At 35.6% G+C, this 19,491-nt stretch overlaps 1 protein-coding gene across 4 annotated transcripts in view; it reads left to right on the top strand.

The window, feature by feature from the left end:
* Window positions 1-19,491, top strand: part of prok2 (prokineticin 2) — a 46,098-nt gene that overhangs the window by 20,535 nt on the left and 6,072 nt on the right. For 2 of the 4 annotated variants that reach the window (XM_067458513.1, XM_067458516.1), the window contains one exon: window positions 16,984-17,073. The gene's annotated coding sequence lies outside the window, so the exon portion shown is untranslated. Of the gene's footprint in view, window positions 1-387; window positions 486-11,639; window positions 11,679-16,983; window positions 17,074-19,491 lie in introns of those variants that run through there. The other 2 variants (XM_067458517.1, XM_067458515.1) reach the window with 2 other exon arrangements.

Here is a 19,491-nt window from a genome sequence, read left to right as displayed (position 1 = left end):
TATCCTTTTAACAGAAAAGATGTCAGATGTAAGGTTTAAATGTTAAAAAAGATGCATGCTGTGACAGTACAATGAGTTCTTTTAAAGTGTCTCAGTTTCTGGCTTGGCAGCCTGAGCCTGGGATTGTCATGAATGGACAATGATTTATTCCCACAATTCTCAGATCACGTTGCACTGAGTTAACTTCTCTCTCTCTCTCTCTTCTCTCTCATTTTTTCTCTCCTTCAGTATGGTGTTATTTGAGAGAGAGAGAGAGAGAGAGAGAGAGAGAGAGAGAGAGAGAGAGAGAGAGAGAGAGAGAGAGAGAGAGAGAGAGAGAGAGAGAGAGAGAGAGAGAGAGAGAGAGAGAGAGAGAGAGAGAGAGAGAGAGAGAGAGAGAGAGAGAGAGAGAGAGAGAGAGAGAGAGAGAGAGCGCTGCATCTTGCCTGGCTCAAAAGGAGAAGAAAAGGAAGTGCAGTTTTACCTTCCAGCTCCAGAAAAATAATGTGAGTTTATCAGAATTTCTACTTCAGCAGCTTTTTCTAAACTAGAGAAAAAAGCAGTAGCTTCCCCTAAAGACTGAGGTAATTTAATAATGTAACATGGAATACATAATTTTTTTTCACATTACTGCATCCATGTTAAGTAATTATTGCTATAAATAATGCCATTGTGACATATGGCATATGTGAAATAATATCTTTATTTAGCCTCAAAACAGCATAGTCTATTTTTAGGTTCACTATTTGTGAGAAAGATTTAAAAAGCATGAAGTAGGGGACCAGATGTCACTGGGATTCATATAAATATATAGATGCCCTGGAGCATAATGTTAATATTTAACCCAGTAAACAACATAAAAGCACAGATGGCCTTCCTCTAACTTAAGGCTTTTATTACAATTCTGCTGTAATATTTAGATTGTCATTTATCGTGCTCAAGTTTCTATTCGACGCAAAAAGTGATCTTGAGATGTTTGATAAACATTAAGCTTTCTGATAGAAGATAATTACATTCATGTTTCATGTCTTTTTCACATTGGCCCCATAAACAAAGTTAACACACTGATCTGACAAAAAAACAACAATCACTGGAAGGTTGGTATGTGATGTTTTTGTTTGTCAGTCTGAAAAAGCCCTAAGGGTTACTTCAGCAATTTAGAAAATGAAACCCAGGAGTATATTCAAATGATCTTGTGCCCCCATATCCCCCTGAGATGGGAGATGTATGTATTTTATTTCTGGAAATAATCCTTTGATGACACAAATATCGCCATTTTGCATCATCTGAGGATTTTTTGGCCAACGGCTAAAGACTACAGCCAGCAGAGGGAGCTATTTCCGGAGTGGGAGATCGCATACACAGCACTCGGCAGCAGGCATTCATGTAAACAGAGCGGTGCGGAGCAAAGTGAGTGTTTCACAAAATATGTCTTTTCTCAGTCTAAAAGGGACTAAATTCAAAAATAATTCACATTTCTACATTACTGACTAGAGCCCTGCACGGGCCTCAAATCTAGGCCCTAGCCCGGCCCGGGCCCGAGACGCTGAGGCCCTAGCCCGGCCCGTGTCCGACAGCTTATCAAAATTCTCGGCCCGCGACTGGAGCCAGTTTTTTTTTTTTTTTTTTTTTTTTTTTTTTTTTACATTGTTGCAGCCATTAAAATAGTTCTGTTTTGTTTTTAATGTCAAAGTAGTTATTTTTCGTTTCGTTTCTTTATTACGTTAATTTAGAAAAATGTTTAGAGCATTTTTTTGTTTGTTAAATTAAAGTTTTAATTTTTTTAAGTGACGACCAAAAGCGGCCAGCGGCCGACAGTGAGTTAACCGCATATTTAATTAATTTAGTCTCTCAAATCAACTCTTGACTTGTCTTGCCTATAATAAAATCCATAAAACACTTCAAGCATCACAATGTTAGTTAATTTCGCCAACTATTACCACCAGTAGCCTAAAAGGCATTTTTGACGAACTGAGGCAGGCTGATTCTGCTCGCGGCTCTCGCAAACGGAGCTAAACAAATAAAATAAAAAAAGCACATGCAGGTTGTCTTATAGCCTACCTTACACCTACGCAAATGAATATAAATCCCATCTTCAATTCCCGGGGTATATGCTCATTTAACGGAGTTTACAGCAACGGAAGCAAAAGATTAAGATGCATTTTATTCAGCAGCTTATTTCAGATTCAAATACCACATAAGAGAGCGCGACGCACTGGTAAGATAATGATCTCATTCATCTCATTCATTTTTATTGAAGATGATGGTGTTTTTGACTATCTTAGACTTATTTTAAGTTTCATTTACGGCCATTTGCGTTGGCTTGCATTAGTCATTTGCGGCGATGCGTGTTGCAGCACCATCATATCTATCTGACTACAACATATAGCCCATAAAACATTGTGACACATAATGACATAATGTTTGAAAGTCTGTAGGTTAACATAAATACAGATAGGCCTAATTGTAATAATAAAAGACAACATAGCCTAATTATCGATTTTGAAATATTAAACCAGTCAATACAGAACTAATTATTCTGTAGCCTTTTGCCGTCAATACCATGGATATGGCATGGGCCGGCTACTGCCGAAGTTGTCTTTGCTGTATCAATAGGCAATATATTTATATTTAACATGAAGTATAGGGCTTCCCTGTACATTAATAGCACCAGACGCCCCGCGGATGACACGCAACAGAAACGCCATGCTCACACCACGCTTGCAGTGTGTCTCCGCGCTGAAGAAACGCGCGCTGCTGCTGCTGGCGCGGACTCTGAACCTATGCTCTGAACACTGTGCGAGCCATCTTAACAGTTGCGTTAGCTATTATGGTCTCGTGTTGTTTCCACCAGCGCAGAACTCATTGTTCCTTTTAATTGATAAAATAAATATAAAACGAAGGAGAAGCCTATAAAAAGGCCCGAAGCCCGGCCCGCGTTTTAGGTATGACATGAAAATTGGCCCGAAGCCCGGCCCGAGGGGCGTAAAAAAGTCGGGGCCCGTCGGGCTCGGGCATAAATGCAGGGCTTTATTACTGACCCAGTTTAGCTTAATGCTAAATCACTGAAGTAACCCATTAACCATGTTTTGACATTTTAAAACAAAAACTTTGAATGGTTATAAGAGAGTATATATAGCAAATATTCTTGGATTTCTTGGAAATCCTTTTTTGAATGATATTTTCTAACAATTATTGAACATTCCTGACATTTAAGAAAGCATACGTTTCCAGTTATTTCTTAAAATATTACACTTTGCAATTAAATTCCCTGAGCTTTTCTGAATTTCAAGAAGTTTGGCAGCTTCAGAATCAATGCAATCAGCTCTGTGTGATTTCTGAGACTATATTTGAAGATGCTCATATTCTCTTCAAAAACATTTCCTCATAATAGAAAATGAATGCGTGTATCTGTATGTCTGGGGGGCAGTAATGTCATAATGCCTCCAGCGAAACTTTTTAATGAGGGAAGCTCCTTATTACTGTGTATGTGCGCATCAGCCAAAGGGGGATAAATGAATGGGTTCCAGGGATAAATGGGCTACAGAGGAAGGGAAAGGCACATCAAAGTGAGAGATGTGAGAGAGAAAGGGAGAAAAGGGTTGAATCACATGTGTTTGATGGTGGCTTTCCATTGGAGGTATGTCGAGGCTGTGACCTCACACTGTGAACAGTTCTGCACTCGGTTAGCAGCAGACAGATTTATTGGCCCTTTAAAGGGATAGTTCACCCAAAAATGAAAATTCTGTCATTAATTACTTATTACCTGCAAGACTTTCATTCATCTTCGTTACACAGATGAAGATCTTTTTGATGAAATCCGAAAGCTTTCTATCCCTTTATTGACAGTCTACGCAACTGGCACTTTGATGCTTCAAAAATTTCATAAAGAGATCATAACTAGTCCGTATGAATTGAACAGTTTAGTCTAAATTTTCTGAAGAGACACAGTCACTTTATATGATGAACAGATTTAATTTTATGCTTTAGACTTTTATTCACACATAAACATTGATCAAGGGACATAAACAGAAGCTCGACCAAACCTGCTTGACGCACAAGAACAAACTTCATTGGTTCTTGCAGAAGCTCAAACGTGCTGCGTAACAAGAGAAGGAACCTCATTGGTTCTCACACCAAAGAACATTCTTGAGCTTCCATTCATTTACCAAAACTGATGTGTGAGTTGATGAATGTGAATAAAAACATGAATTTGATCTCTTTATAAACATTTTGAAGCACATAAGTGTTGTGTAGCTGTCAGTGGAGGCACAGACTGCTCTCAGATTTCATCAAAAAGATTTGTCTTCCAAGGATGAACAAAAGTCTTACGGGTTTGGAATGACATGAGGGTGAGTAAATGATGACTGAATTTTGGGGTGAACTAACTAACGCTTTAAAGGAATAGTTCACCCAAAAATGAAAATTATCCCATGATTTACTCACCCTCAAGTTTTCTTAGCTTTATTTGACATTCTTCTTTCAGACAAATACAATCCGAGTTATATTAAATATGTTCTGGCTCTTCCAATCTTCATAATGGCAATAAATGTTTCTGTTTTGCATCTATTCATCATAAAAGTGCTCCACACAGCTCCGGGGGTTAATAAAGGCCTTCTGATGTGATGCAATGTGTTTGTGTAAGAAAAATATCCATATTTAAAACTTTTCAAACTGCAGTCTCTAACTTCCGCTAACTGTCAAACGCTTGTTCACGAGAGACTGGTGTTATAGCAATAGCACAGAGGATAGAGCAAAACAAAACATGGTTCTCACAAGAACAAGCATATTCTTGCTGGAGCGTCCTACTTCATACGCTGTAACATCAGCCTCTCGTGAACGTGCGTATGACAGTTTAACTACGGTTTATACAGATATTCAGTTTATGGACTTTGAAACAGAAACAGCCATTTAATGCCATTATAAAGCTTTTTTTTTTTTAAGAAGAATGTCATATATACCTAGGATGACTTGAGGGTGAGTAAATCATGGGCTAATTTTCATTTTTGGGTGAAATTTAAATATACTAACTTTAATATATTATACTTTATACTTACTTTTAATATATTAACTTTATATCTAAACTTTAAATCTCAATGTTTTTACTACTGAGCAATTTGTAATGGTAATACAATAAGTTAACAAGAACTAACAATTAACAATTCTTGTATAAATTATTTATTAATCTTATTTAATGATATTATTTCAACATTTATAATACATAATACATTTTTAGGATCAAAGGTTGTATCTGTTAACATTAATGCCCTGAACAAACAATGTTTTTAATGAACTAACCTAAATTAATAAATGCTGTAAAAAATATTGCTCAACATGAACTAACAATGAGCAATACATTTTTTTAAGCTAGTCAGTCAGTGTCCCCAGCTTTAGTTTTAACTTAAAAATGAGCCTATCACAGAGATAATCACATTTTACACATTGTTTGAAATAAAATAGTTGCATTCTAAGCACACTGCTGTAACTTAATAAAAAAGGCTAATTCTCTTGATTTGAGTGTTAACACAACATCATCTACATTAGGTTCTACATATATCAAGCCATTCCACTGGTGACAGTAGCTGTTTGTACTTTGTATCTGTTTACTATTACTGATAGCATGCACTCTGAGCACAGTATGAAAATCCTTGCATAATACATTTGCATAATGTGCAGTAGACAATATCAGAAGCAGAATCTACCATCTTTTTCTTGACTCAGTCCACTTGTTTGGTCCAAATGGTTGTAATTTTAATTGTAAGACTGTAAAAATGCTACAATAAAAAAACTGTTAGGTCCCCTTACTGTATACAGGGATAACTGTAGAGCTAACCTTACATATTATGTAATTTTACTAGGGGTGACCCCTAATAGTCGAAGATTCGATGCATCGACTGGGGGGGGGGGGGGGGTATTGGTTGACGGGACTGGGGGGGTCCAATTTCAAACTTAATTTGAAACGGTCAAATTATATGTACTCGCATTCATTGATATTCACTTGTGCTTATATAAGTATCATTATTCACTAAAAATATAAAAGTATATTAACGTTTTAAAAATTTCACATTTAAAGAAATCTAGTGTTTGATCTAAATATTTATTCAAATGCAAGACTGTTTTTGAAGAACTAGATTAGATATATGTATAGGCTATTTATTCTAACACTATGTTCAATGATGTTCAACACACATACCTCTGTTAAAATCTCAAAAATTTAGCTGTAGGGTTTCATGACCCTTTGAAGAGCCATAAGGCACCTACTGGGTAATGGCATTACAAATTAACATTTATTTTTTAAGCAACAAAATGACTCTAATTTACCTCTTTGAATTAGAAGTCTCTATTTTAACCTTAATTACTACACAAATTGAAATATAAATAATAAAAATATTAGAAGAAATATATTTTAAGTGGTCATTAATTGACTATAATTATTGCACAAGTAGTATTTAGTAGCCTACCAAAAGATCTCTTCAAAATATTAAATAAACATTTTTGAGCTAAAATACACTTATTTGATTGAAAAATAGTTACGGTGTATGGTCACATTTGACCATCAATGAATATGAGTTTGACCCCAGAGGGCTAAATACAAGAATAAAATTAATGTCAACAATGTTGCATCTCTATCACTCTACATAATAAAACGATCCAATGAATATGGCTTAATATGGTCATGAATATGACTTAATAATCAATGCACACTATGCTGTACTGTTTAACAAAACTTGCAGCAAACATCTGTAGAGTGAAACTGTTGTGTACCTTGTTGTGTGTTAAGCCCAGGTTAAGCCATTCAAATGCACACCGCGCTAGAAGTATTGAGCGCTCCATGTACCACGTGACTGCGCGCGCCGCAGTAGTATATTCCTGCACAACCGGAGGCTGCAGTTTCAGGACCCCAGTTTCAGGACCGCAATTCTAGGACCCTCGTTTTTTGTGACAGCACCACCTACAGAACTGGATGATATAGCGGTGTGCTGCAGTTTCAGGACCTCAGTTCTATGACCCATGTGGTTTAGTTAGTAGCCTACATAGTATAAAGATATTTAATCTCAGGAGTATATTTTATGTGATTTTTTTTTAATTCAAAATGCATCAGAGGCTAATTACAAAGTGTGTAATACCTGCTTTGAGTCACAATTTTAAATTTAAACACATTAATTTACACAAAATATAATTTTAAAATGTATATCAATCTTTAAAAAAAAGTTGAGTACCTTAAAAATCTTAGTTTCTTGAATTATACTGTATATTGATTAACCTCCTTAAGTTTAACTAATTAGTTAATTATCAGGTAAAATAAAGATGGAATCAGTATATGCAGTCACTAAATTACAGTCAGATATTTTAAAGATTGTATAGAGGCAAGACAAGACTCAAGAATGTTTGAAGAATATATATTTATGTCATTTTTGCAATAACAACAGCACCAAAAAGACCCCTTTTTTCATCAGTTGCCTCACAGACGGAATGGCTGTATATATATATATATATGATTTAACACTTGTGCACTGTTGGAGTTGTAGAGAGAGAAAGCCAAACAGAATATTAATGTTACTGATGTCTAATTCCAAACTCCAAATTTGTAAGTATATAAGAGCAATACCCACCAATTGAGACCATGGTACTATACAGTTGAAGCTGCATACAGTGTGAGGCAACTATTGTAAACATTTCTTACTTAGCTAAATGGATGATGACTGAAAGTCATTATACTAATCTGGTGAACATAGTAGTTTTGATAAATGAGCCATGACACAAAATGAACTGTAGATGATAACATACATTCAATAAAATACTGCACAATTTATAAAAACCAGCAAGTGTTGAAAATACAAATATATATTGTTATAATACCCTTCTATTTGGAAGCGCTCCATCAAAAGAAGACACCACCACTTTCTAATGAAAGCCATGTCCATCTGAAAGATGTGTGACATTGACAGATACTATATAAGCATATACATATATATATATATATATATATATATATATATATATATATATATATATATATATATATATATATATATAAACAACAACAACAACAAAAAACACTGAGACTCTAAAATTAACATGACAATCCTGCAGTCATTTCCACAGTGATGGCGTGGCAATCCCTAAAAGCAAAAAAAAAAAAGGTAACATAGGCTACATGTCAAAAGCCATTGCCATCTCGGTTACATTATGAAATCTACATATGCAGAATGGAATATAATAATATTTGTTTGAAGTAGCTAAATATGCATTTATTAATCACTGCAATATTATGCCCAGTCTTTTCAGTCCAGCTCCAAGGATAATAATAAAACAAAATTGTGCAAGATTCATACATAATTATTTTTATTTTTTTTAATTAAAGGATTCATTTTAATCTTTTTAATCCTTCGCAGCAAAAGTACAGACTATAAGAACGTAGCCAAAGTATAAATGGCTGAACTTGTCAAACATTATGCATCATTTAGACAGGCTGATATTGTAGTGCAACCAGGCAGTCAGAGCAGTTATGTAAGAATATTTTATTCTTAACTATGGTAAAACAATGATTATTCAGGAAGTTTCCCCACTAATACAGTAAGCTACAGGTAAATCACACACCCTTACACCAACATTTGTCATCTTTTTAAGTTTAATAATGTGCTGGCTAGATGTATTATAGTCATTAAAAATCAAAAAGGATTTAATAAATCATGGCCACGCCACGATCAAGAACATCATAGTAACTAATAAAACTAGCACACAAATTCTTAATTCGTGTGAATTTATTCTTAATTCATAGCAGCTCACTTTTTGTTTAGTACATTTTGTTTTTCGTTTAAACGTTATAAAATAAAACTAGATTGAATATCAGTACTCACAGTCTGATCGGTGTCCATCGTCCATCTTAAATTAGTGTTTTGGTGATTCAATTCGGTAGGTGGTGCTGTCACAAAAATCTAGGGTCCTAGAACTGGGGTCTTAGAACTGGGGTCCTGAAACTGCAGCCTCCGGTTGTGCAGGAATACCCTTCTCGCCGGTGTTGTGTAATATTCAGTTCCTGTGAAAAACTGTTCCAGTGGGTGGAGTATTCATGAATATTCATGATATGTCCCATGTGGTGGGCGTGGCTTTGAGACAGCGCAAACTAACGGAACTGCAAAATATCAAGCACGCTCCTCAAATCGCTACCGGTTTCATGGATGGATTGTTTGAATTTCGCATTAAGACTTAATAATAATCATAATAATAATATTAATAAAATCTATAGGCCTAGCTTTGTTTAATATAAAATGCAGGTTTGGCAATTTGGCGTGAGATTAAGCTGGGCAGCGTGAGAGCGTGACACCGAGCCCGAAAGCGTGTGTGTCACGCCAAATGCGTGAGAGTTGGCAACCCTGCACCGACGGCGGCATTCAACGCCTGTCCGCGGCGATTAAATGTATATTTCCCTCAAATCGTGAATGTACATACTGATTTCACCCTGGCCTGTGCTACAAGATACACTCATCGTGCAGCTCTTCTGTCAGAAGTCGATTCAAAATTGAGCTTGCGCGTATATAATGTTCACGTCTGCCTGGTGTGAGATACCCGAGTCCTGAGACACGGCGCTGAGCTTCAGTCCGGTGTGCGACCCCATTTAGGCACAATCGGCATAAAAACGCACTCAAAGTGTTCTTTTCCTCTCTAGGTAGGTATTTTTTTAGGTTTATTTATCAAAATGTCCTTTTATATATTTGTGTGATGTTCTGTTTCGATCGCGGCTTTTAAATGTTATGAGAGAACGGTTCATTTACGAATGTGTAGTGTAGCCTAGTTTTGATTATTTTATTAAAAGTGGTGGCTGTGTGCCGTGTGTAAAGTGAAATAAAAATAGTCTTAGCCTCCTGCTGACTAGTGTCCTGCCGTTCCCAGCCCGTTTATACCGTTTTTTTCTTCTTCTGGTCTATGGTTTAACTTAGCTACACACACATAGATGATTAGACTATCGGTCGACCATAGAGAGATTCGAAAATTCTGATTCGAATGTATAAATCCTTAGTCGGGGGGACCCCTACATTTTACAGTAAAATACTGTTAAATGTACCATTTTTTGGAGTAAAAATAACATGTAAGAACATTTTTTTTTTAAACTAGCATATATAGGCCATAATTGTGTGGTATATTGTAAGCAGCATTCCCCATTGCATTAATATTCCATTCTCAGTATCTGCACTCTAAGCACATTTAAAATGCATCAGGGGACTCTTCCAGAATCTATCTTAAGATTACATTGTACCTAAACATTATAAATACATCCAGGATTGAGCAGGAGATGGTCAATGTGAAGGTGTAGGCACAACTGCAAATGTAATCATTAGTGACTCTTCTCTGGCTTAGGCTGTCACATGATCACCACCATGTGACTGCCGCGGGTCCTGCTGGCCCTTCTTGTCAGCCCAATTTACCATCATGCCAGCAAACTCTTGGCCTATGACAGCAGTGCATGTATAAATACATGTTTCAGAGCCAAGGTGCTGTTTACAGTAAGGTTAAAGGATGGACTATGAGACTAAAGACTATATATTTTGATCCTATCCCAGTGTGAGCAGTATACATACTTCAAATGGTTAAAAAAAATAGGCTGTGTATATGTTTATATACACCGATCAGGCATAACATTATGATCACTCACAGTGAATAACACTGATTATCTCTTCATCACAGCACCTGTTTGTGAGTGGGATATATTGGCGAGCAAGTAAACATTTTGTCCTCAACGTTAATGCGTTAGAAGCAGGGAAAATGGCAAGTGTAAGGATTTGAGCGAGTTTGGCAAGGGCCAAATTGTGATGGCTTGACGACTGGGTCAGAGCATCTCCAAAACTGCAGCTCTTGTTGGGTGTTCGCAGTCTGCAGTGGTCACTATAGTTTGAAGAGCACAACAATGAGTTTGAGGTGTTGACTTGGCCTCCAAATTACCCAGATCTCAATCCAATCAAGCATCTGTAGGATGTGCTAAAAAACAAGTCCAATCCATGGAGACCCCACTCTGCAACTTACAGGACCTAAAGGATCTGCTGCTAACATCTTGGTGCCAGATATCACAGCACACCTTCAGGGATCTAGTGGAGTCCATGCCCCGACAGGTCAGGGCGGTTTTGGCAGCAAAAGGGGGCCAATACAATATTAGGAAGGTCACAATGTTATGCCTGATCTGTGTGTGTGTGTGTGTGTGTGTATATATATATATATATATAATATTTATTATATATATATATATATATATATATATATATATATATATATATATATATATATATATATATATATATATATATATATATATATATATATATATATATATATAATATTTATTTATATATATATATATATATATATATATATATATATATATATATATATATATATATATATATATATATATATATATATATATAATTTTTTTTTTTAATTTTTTTTTTTTTTAATGTATACACTTTTTTTTTTTTTCTTTAAATAAGACCAGAATACCATAGAGACGTTGGGAAGGCCACTTGGGCCAGTAAGCGACTGAGAAAGATTTGAAAGCTACTGAGGCTGTGAAGATTTTAGAATTTTTTTAATGTCATACAGCTTCAGAAGATCTATCACATGAACCATGTAAGACAACTTATGATTCTTTTATTTGTGTTCCACAGAAAAAGAAGAAATTCATATGATTTTAGAACAACATGAGGGTGAGTAAATTATGAAAGAATATTCATTTCGGGGAACTAACCTTTTAATTAGTTAACTAGTCACTTAGTTCCTCTCAGTCACCAGCACTAATCTTTAACTGCTATTACACACCTGCCTATAGATGCAAGGAAAATGCATAATACATTATATACTAAATAAATGTTTTATATTTGAGTGATCTTGACACAAAAACTCAACATGAGTTTGTCGTTTTATATTCTTTATGACATGTTGGTCATCGTGACTACATTTGGATACCAATTGAATATTTGGTTGCTCTTTAAATTCTGATTTGCAGATTGCATTGCAGTTGTTTTTTGGGGACAGATGCTTCAGTGCAGTCAAGGTCTTTCTGTTTATCAAAACTGATGGATTCCTGACCTTGTGGGGGTGTTGAAGACATTAGCGTCGTATTGACTGTCTTGCGCAACAAAAGGATAAACGGGAAATATCTCAAGGGCGAATATTTTTTTCTGTTCGAAAGACTTGCATGTTTGTTTAAAGATTTTTTTCAGTTTTGACAGGCTGCCACAAACCAGCTTGAGATTATTTCAGCTAGGATAGTGCATATTGCTTCACATTTATAACCATGTTCTTATAACATCAAGAGCAACACGTTTGACCTCCAGATTAAAGCATCTCAATCTTTTGATTTAGTCTTTAGAGTAAAATACAGAGCATAAAGTATGCATTCTAATTATTAAGATATAGATCTAAATCATGTATTCTGTCGAAGTACATGTACTTGACTAACTTCACCTTCTCATTTTCATCTTATGACACTGATTAATGATCATCGCCTGTTTCAGTTCAAGATGAAAGTGTGGCATTAGAGATTGAGTGCATGGGGTAGCTTGCTGTCCACTAAAAATCTGATGTTGCAGCTGTTTTGGAGACCTTCGTGATGGACATAGTGTTCCTCTGTTATGGCAGTGAGAGCCAAGGCTGTCAAAAGCTCAGCCAGGAGTACATGAGCTGCTACCCTTCTAGAACTGAACATTATTTCCATGGTAGGCCCTTCATATTCATAGTCTGTTCAGGACAATGGCACGTGCTTTAATAAAAGTTATAGCCTAAATCGCATTATTTCCCAACCTGAAAATATTTGTCATATAAAAGACATATAACATACAACCGAAACAAAATCATATGTTGGAAATAAATGGGAGGTAAATTAAATTACAATTAAATATCCACTCTAAATTGCACAGTATCATAAATGCATACAAAAAGATGATGCGCCATCTATAGGTAATGAGATGCTAATTTATCTCATACCTCCCTGTTGGGTCTTCTTCAACCCTTCTTTTATTTTACTTCTCTTTAGAACAAAACTGGCTGACATTGTTGGCCAGCTTACACCAAAGAGTTTGTTTAAATATTCCAAGGTGGTGAACACAAGCTCAAGATAGTTTCATGTTTCACAATATAAAATGCATCAGTAATACACTCTTGAGAGTTTTTAGTTTGTAAAAGGCAGTTGCTAAAAAGTTGCAACTAATATAACTCGAACTTTCAGGGAAAATGTTTTTAAATAAAGACAAAGGGCCAGATTTACTAGCTTTTGGTGTTAAACTACTGTCACACTCTAAAAAAAGTTGGTTTGAAAATGGACAAACCCAGAAATTGGTTTGTTTGAATGCATCGAATGGACCCATTCAAACAACCCAATTTCTGGGTTTGTCCATTTTCAACCTGGGCGATCTCACGAAAAATGCGTATAAATGGTACGAGTGTGCAATGTCGTGGAATGTATACGCCAAAATTCATTTTGGCGTGCATATGATACGCTGTTTTTTGCGTGCATATGATACGCATTTTATGGCGTATTATACATACGAACCCCCCACCCCACTACCCTAAACCTACCCAAGAGAGCGTGTCATATATACGCCATAAAGTGCGTATCATATGCATGCGAAAAACAGCGTATCGTATGCACGCCAAAATGACTTTTGCCGTATACATTCCACGACCTTGCACACTCGTACTATTTATACGCATTTATGTGTGTTACTAAAGAAGCGTAGTGAAAAATTAGCTCTGAAAAGACGTGGACGGTTATTTTTCGGCTGAACTTATTGCATATGCATTTGTAGGAGTTTCCCTTTCAGACACAACATTTATGGGAGGAGAGTATTTGAATCATTTAAAGTGATTTACTATGGTTTGCGCTTGTCAATTTGCGTCATTATTTACCACCCCAAAAAAGCTTAAACTAACGCTAATTTGCACTGCTCTTGGTAGATTTTGTTGGTGTTTATGGAAATGATCCGGCTGTGACTGTGCTCTTAGATGTGTTAGTAGATCACGCACAGAACTTTCCACTCCCATCTGAGCTTTTTTGGAATTGTGCTCTGCCGCTAAGTTGCCCTGTTTAGTAAATGGCTCTAAAAGAGTTGTTGGAAGATATGTGATGTGACTGAAGTCATGTGACCGCGGTGTAGTTATCCTATGTTTTAGCTTTTGACATATGCCGATTGTAACAACACTTCAAAATGTATAAAAAGTTGTGTGCATTACAATAAACAAAACGTGTAAGAAGCATAAGCTTTTGCTAGTCACAGACTTTATGTTCTGAAATACTCTAAAAGTCGATGGAAAAATCCTATTGGGTTTTTGTCAAGGAAATCAGGGTGACGCTATCGCCTGGGTTAACCTACAAAAATATGTTGTTTTTGCACCAATATATTAACATGCAGTTATTAATGATGATATCACTTGGGATAAGTGTGTAAATAATTTATATTAATAATAATTGTATTAATTAATATTAATATACATACATTAGTATTTACACTTGCAATACAAAATATTCAAATATCCTGAAAGTCATTTTCATTTTTGCATTTTTGTGAATAACATTTTATTAAAACACTTCAACTAAATCTATATCTATCTTTATACAAACGTACACATTTTATCCATATACATTTTTCAAGTCAAGTCAACTTCCTTTTACAATGACGATTGTTTCAAAGCAGCTTCGCAGTGTTAAACCGGAAAATATTGCAACAAAATTTGATTTGGCTGTACAGTTGTTTCTGGAGAAAACTGTAATGTTATCAGCTCATTTCAATTTATCATATAGTGACAATGTGGGCAGATCAGTAATATAGTTTATTTAGTAATTCATTTTATTTGGATACTTAGTTGAAAACTTCTTAGAACAAAATTTTTGTGTCCACAACTGAGCAAGCCAAGCCAAAGGCGATAGTGGCAAGGAACCAAAACTCCATCAGGGTATGATGGAGAAAAATAAACCTGGTCAGTTCTCCTCTGGCCTATTAACAAACAGTGTATGATTATTATTCTGGCAACCTTACAGGTCACAAATCATATTAAAAGTCAAAATATTTAATCTAGACCCAAAATTTATGATCGATTTTTCACTGAAATGGTATATTTGACCTGGTTGCAAATTATTAAAGGGATAGTTCACCCTAAAATGGAAATTAAGTCATAAATTACTCCACTCATTTTAATGCCCTATGCACTTCTTCTTTTTTATGGACCCTAAGAGGAGATTTTTTAAACATGTCCAGCTTGCTCTTGTCCATAATGACAGTAAGCAGCAAGTTTTTTAATAAAGATGCAAAAGCATCACAGAATGATCCCATGCATCACATGTCGAATATTCCAATTGTTCTGGGGGTATGTGATACGATAAACACTATTCACTGGAGAGAGCTTTTTTTTTAAAAATCCTACTTTTGTGGTCGATAAAAGAAAAAAAGGGCATACGGTGTAGGTAATTTATGACTCAATTTTAATTTTAGGGTAAACTGCCCCTTTAAATGAAAACAACAAAGTGCCTGCAATATAATAAAATAAAAAAAACGAGATAAATAATCATTTGTGTGTGAATCAAATATCCATAGCATGTTACAATGATTTTAATCAGAGCAATAATTGCACTAATGTCTTCTGCCAATGCACAGTCCCAGTCCCACAGCTGTGGTGGCAAAACCCAGTTCATTGGTTCTGGCCTGATTGAAACTTCAGCCCAAATTAATCAAGTAGATTGAAGTTGCAGTCCAAACAAAGCAAAAACAATCAATGACATTTTGAAATAAATGGGCGATGAAACATTCTAAAATGAGCAGAGTCTCAGAGGCAAGCTAAAATTTAATTAAAGTCAAACATTCATTTAGGTTATTGGATCTTTAACTGAATTACAAGACAAGTAAATTACTGAACCTCAGAACCATTTTTAGAAAGAAGAAACTGCAGAAAATATGATGCCGTGATCCAAATGTAGAATTTCAGACAGGAAGAAATAATTAGACTACGTTGCCAAGGAGCTGGAGAGCATGTGGCTGCATGTGCTATTTGAAAGAAGCTGAAGATGAAATACTTTTTTTGGCAAATGCCCTAAATATCATTCAGTTCAGAGTTTGAGCATTTCAGCCATGAACTTGTTTCAATGCACTACACACCACCAACACTTTAAAAATCTATTAACACTCGTGCAAAATGTGTAAGTTTCCATGTTCAGAAATGTGTTATTATTAAGAGGGCGAATAGAGTCTCTGCATTTTTTATTAAATTGTATTGTGCTTTGGAGAGAAATCTAATAATTTTATTTCAGTGTCTGCTATGTATTTTTTCCTCCCAGCACAGTGTTCATGTTTTCATCAATGTTTCAATGTTCTTTTTTTTCTTTTTTGTTGAAGTATTTTTAATTCATTTGAATATTAATTTTCTGAATCTGGTGACTAAGCTTACTATGCCTATTGGTTACACTACTGGCACAGTTTACCCCCATGCATTTGACACACTTTACCCCAAAGCTACCATTTTGGGTAAAATGCTTTATTCAATAATTCATATCTAAATGTAGGCCAAATCATTTACATAGTTTTATACATTCACAATTGACCATATAATTTATATTTTAAACCTGAATTAATTTGCTTTTAACATAGCATTCAGTTTACCTACTATGTAGAAAGTTTAGTTTGACATGCAAAGCACAAAAAAAGGTTCCAAAAAATTGTTACAAGGATATGAAAGGGCAAAGTCGGCTATACACATTTAAAACACTTTAATGTGTGGGTGGAATAATTGGTATTGGATGTAAACACATGCCTGCTGCTCTTCATTGTTTCAGACTTTTATGTATTCATGAGGTTTCACATGCAATGGGGCACTCAGCAATCCGTTATGACACCAAAAGACACTTCTACACTTTCTCTGCATCATTCTAACTGCCAAACGCCCACACAAAACCATTCTGATAGCACAGGGAACACAGCAAGAAATAATTGATGTGCTCTATGTGCATGTTTTTTTCACCCTCAGGTTGACACCTACAGAGGTACCAGTACCAGAACGTGATGGCACTATATCCAGCTGCTTTCAGACAAAAATGTTTCCTGCACAGAACATGAGGTATTGTAAAGGTTACTTATTTCACTAAAAATTTCCATTTTAGTTTTGAAAAAATAAGTAATATTAAATCTGTGTTCTTTGTCAGTCTGTGTTTTTGAATCACGTAAGTCAACTGAATATATTAAGTGTGTAAATTGAAAAAATTAAATCGCTAAATGGACAGGGACATCCAGATTGCATTTTTGATACAATTTTAAAAAGTTAATGATGCAACACTCTCATAACCGTGAGATAAAATGCATCAAACAAATTATTATATTCATTAAAATAATTAAATGGGTGCCGCCTTAATTTGTCTATAAAAGGACAATAGATGTGATTAGATAACCAGTTGACCAATTTCATTCTCAAATGTTCGTTAGATCATGCTGAAATGTCTGAGCCGAAGTCTACCATCAAAAATGTGGGGTATAATTACCTCTCAGAACTGTCTCGAATGATTGCCTTCCCAAAACAGCAGATCATTCTGAAATCTAAAGCATTAGTCAAATGAACATGTTCTTTATTTCTCGTTAGGGACCTTGGCAAATCTGTTTTAAGTTACATTCTGTTTTGCATTAAACATTTATGTTCCCCACTAATTCTTTGTAAGTCCTTCATAGGCTACAAAAGAACTGCTATGTAATCGTCTCTACTGCAGTTTGCTTAAATCCCGTCTCTAAACCATCTGCTCCGTTTACTCAAGCATAATAAAGGATTATGGCACTGGATTATGGGGGTCTTTTTAACAAACCATGATACTACAGACAAGTCTTAGATAAACACGTATTGCTGAATTTTACGATTCAAGACTGCAGTTCTACTGGATCTCTGCTCATGTGGTCCTCTTTAACCATTCGCATCACTCTTGGTATAAAGTCAAAAAATGTCAGCACTAACAATTCAGGGATGATCCTGGAGAGAAGCAGTGTGGGGGAAGAAGGCCAAACACAGGCACACAGAAAGAAATAATAAGAGAGAGAGGCACTAATGGGATATTAATAAGTCCTTAATGAGTCTTAAACTGCATTACTGTGCATTACTGCAACAATGTCCACCATTATGAAAGCAGTACAATGCTTGAACTAAGGTGTTTAAATGACTTTTGTTCGTAAATGCTTATAACAATTATCTTTAACATTTACAAACCACAAGGAGACAGAAAGATATGCTTATGGGTGCATTTAAGTCACGCTGTAAAGATCGAACGCACATGAACATCACCACAAAGTCGAAATTACGAGTGGGAAGCTCAGGATTTTCTTTAAGCCCAGAGTTGGGGGTGTCACTGAGACACGTGGCGGAATACCACATAGGACTACTTTTGTAGTACCAGTGACCTTGTCTGATTTTTTATTTATATAACAAAATAAGCAAACTCCCTCTAGAAATATGACTGTAAGATAACAATATAATATGTAATGGTAAAATTAACAGTGGCTTCATAAATTAATTCATATTTATTTGTATGGTGCGTTTCACAATACATATCGTTTCAAAGCAGCTTCACAGAAAAGTACTGTTAGGGGTTAACCGTTTATGACCCAAGACTAGTAGTGAAAAATAAAGACCAAGTGTCAGGAGTGCATTTAAATAAAGAAAGTTTTACTGAAGAATAGTTTGCAGTTTCATCAGCACAAGCCAGCTTCAAGTCTCACAAGGAGTTCGTAGGCCACGCTCCCACTCTCCCTGTCTCATTGTACCGTACATACAATTGCCCCAACAGTTATACTGTTTTCAAGGTCTAACCATGTCATTACTGCAAGGTGGATGATTTTGATTGGCTCAGAAGGAAAAAATTAAATGGTCATGGTAAATTTTCACACATTGTCAGTAAATCAGATGCACGTGTCTGTAGATCAATTGTTGACTCTTTCATCCTGGAATTAGGCACATAGTGACCTTCCAGGTCTGGAGCAGGTGCCAGCTTGCCCAGAGCAACAAGTCCACCCATCTCTTAGGATGCCCATTTTACACCTTCTCTACACTGATCTGTTACACAGAATATTACGCAGATATACAGATATACAGTCTCTCCTAGGTTGGAGCTGATTAAGCTCCAGTTCTGACCAGAAAGTTTCCCAAAACATACTGATAACATGTGCTTGCTCTCAGTGAATAATGGGATAGTTCACCCAAAATAGTACCCCACCCTGTAAGACTTTTGTTCATCTTCGGAACACAAATAAAGATCTTTTTTATGAAATCTGAGAGCTTTCTGTCCCTTCATTGACAGTCTATGCTACTGACATTTTGACTCTTCAAAAAGTTCATAAAGAGATTGTAAAAGTAATCCATATGAATTGAGTGGTTAAGTCCAAATTTTATGAAGAGACTCGATCATTTTATATGATGAATAGATTTAATTTAGGCTTTCATTCACATATAAAAATTGATCAAGGGACATGAACAGAAGCTCAACCAAACCTGCTTGTATAA

The sequence above is a fragment of the Pseudorasbora parva genome, chromosome 12 (genome assembly GCF_024679245.1).
Source record: "Pseudorasbora parva isolate DD20220531a chromosome 12, ASM2467924v1, whole genome shotgun sequence".
Lineage (NCBI taxonomy): Eukaryota > Metazoa > Chordata > Actinopteri > Cypriniformes > Gobionidae > Pseudorasbora > Pseudorasbora parva.
The sequence above is the reverse complement of the archived record's forward strand: the minus strand, read 5'-3'. Positions and strand labels throughout refer to the sequence as shown.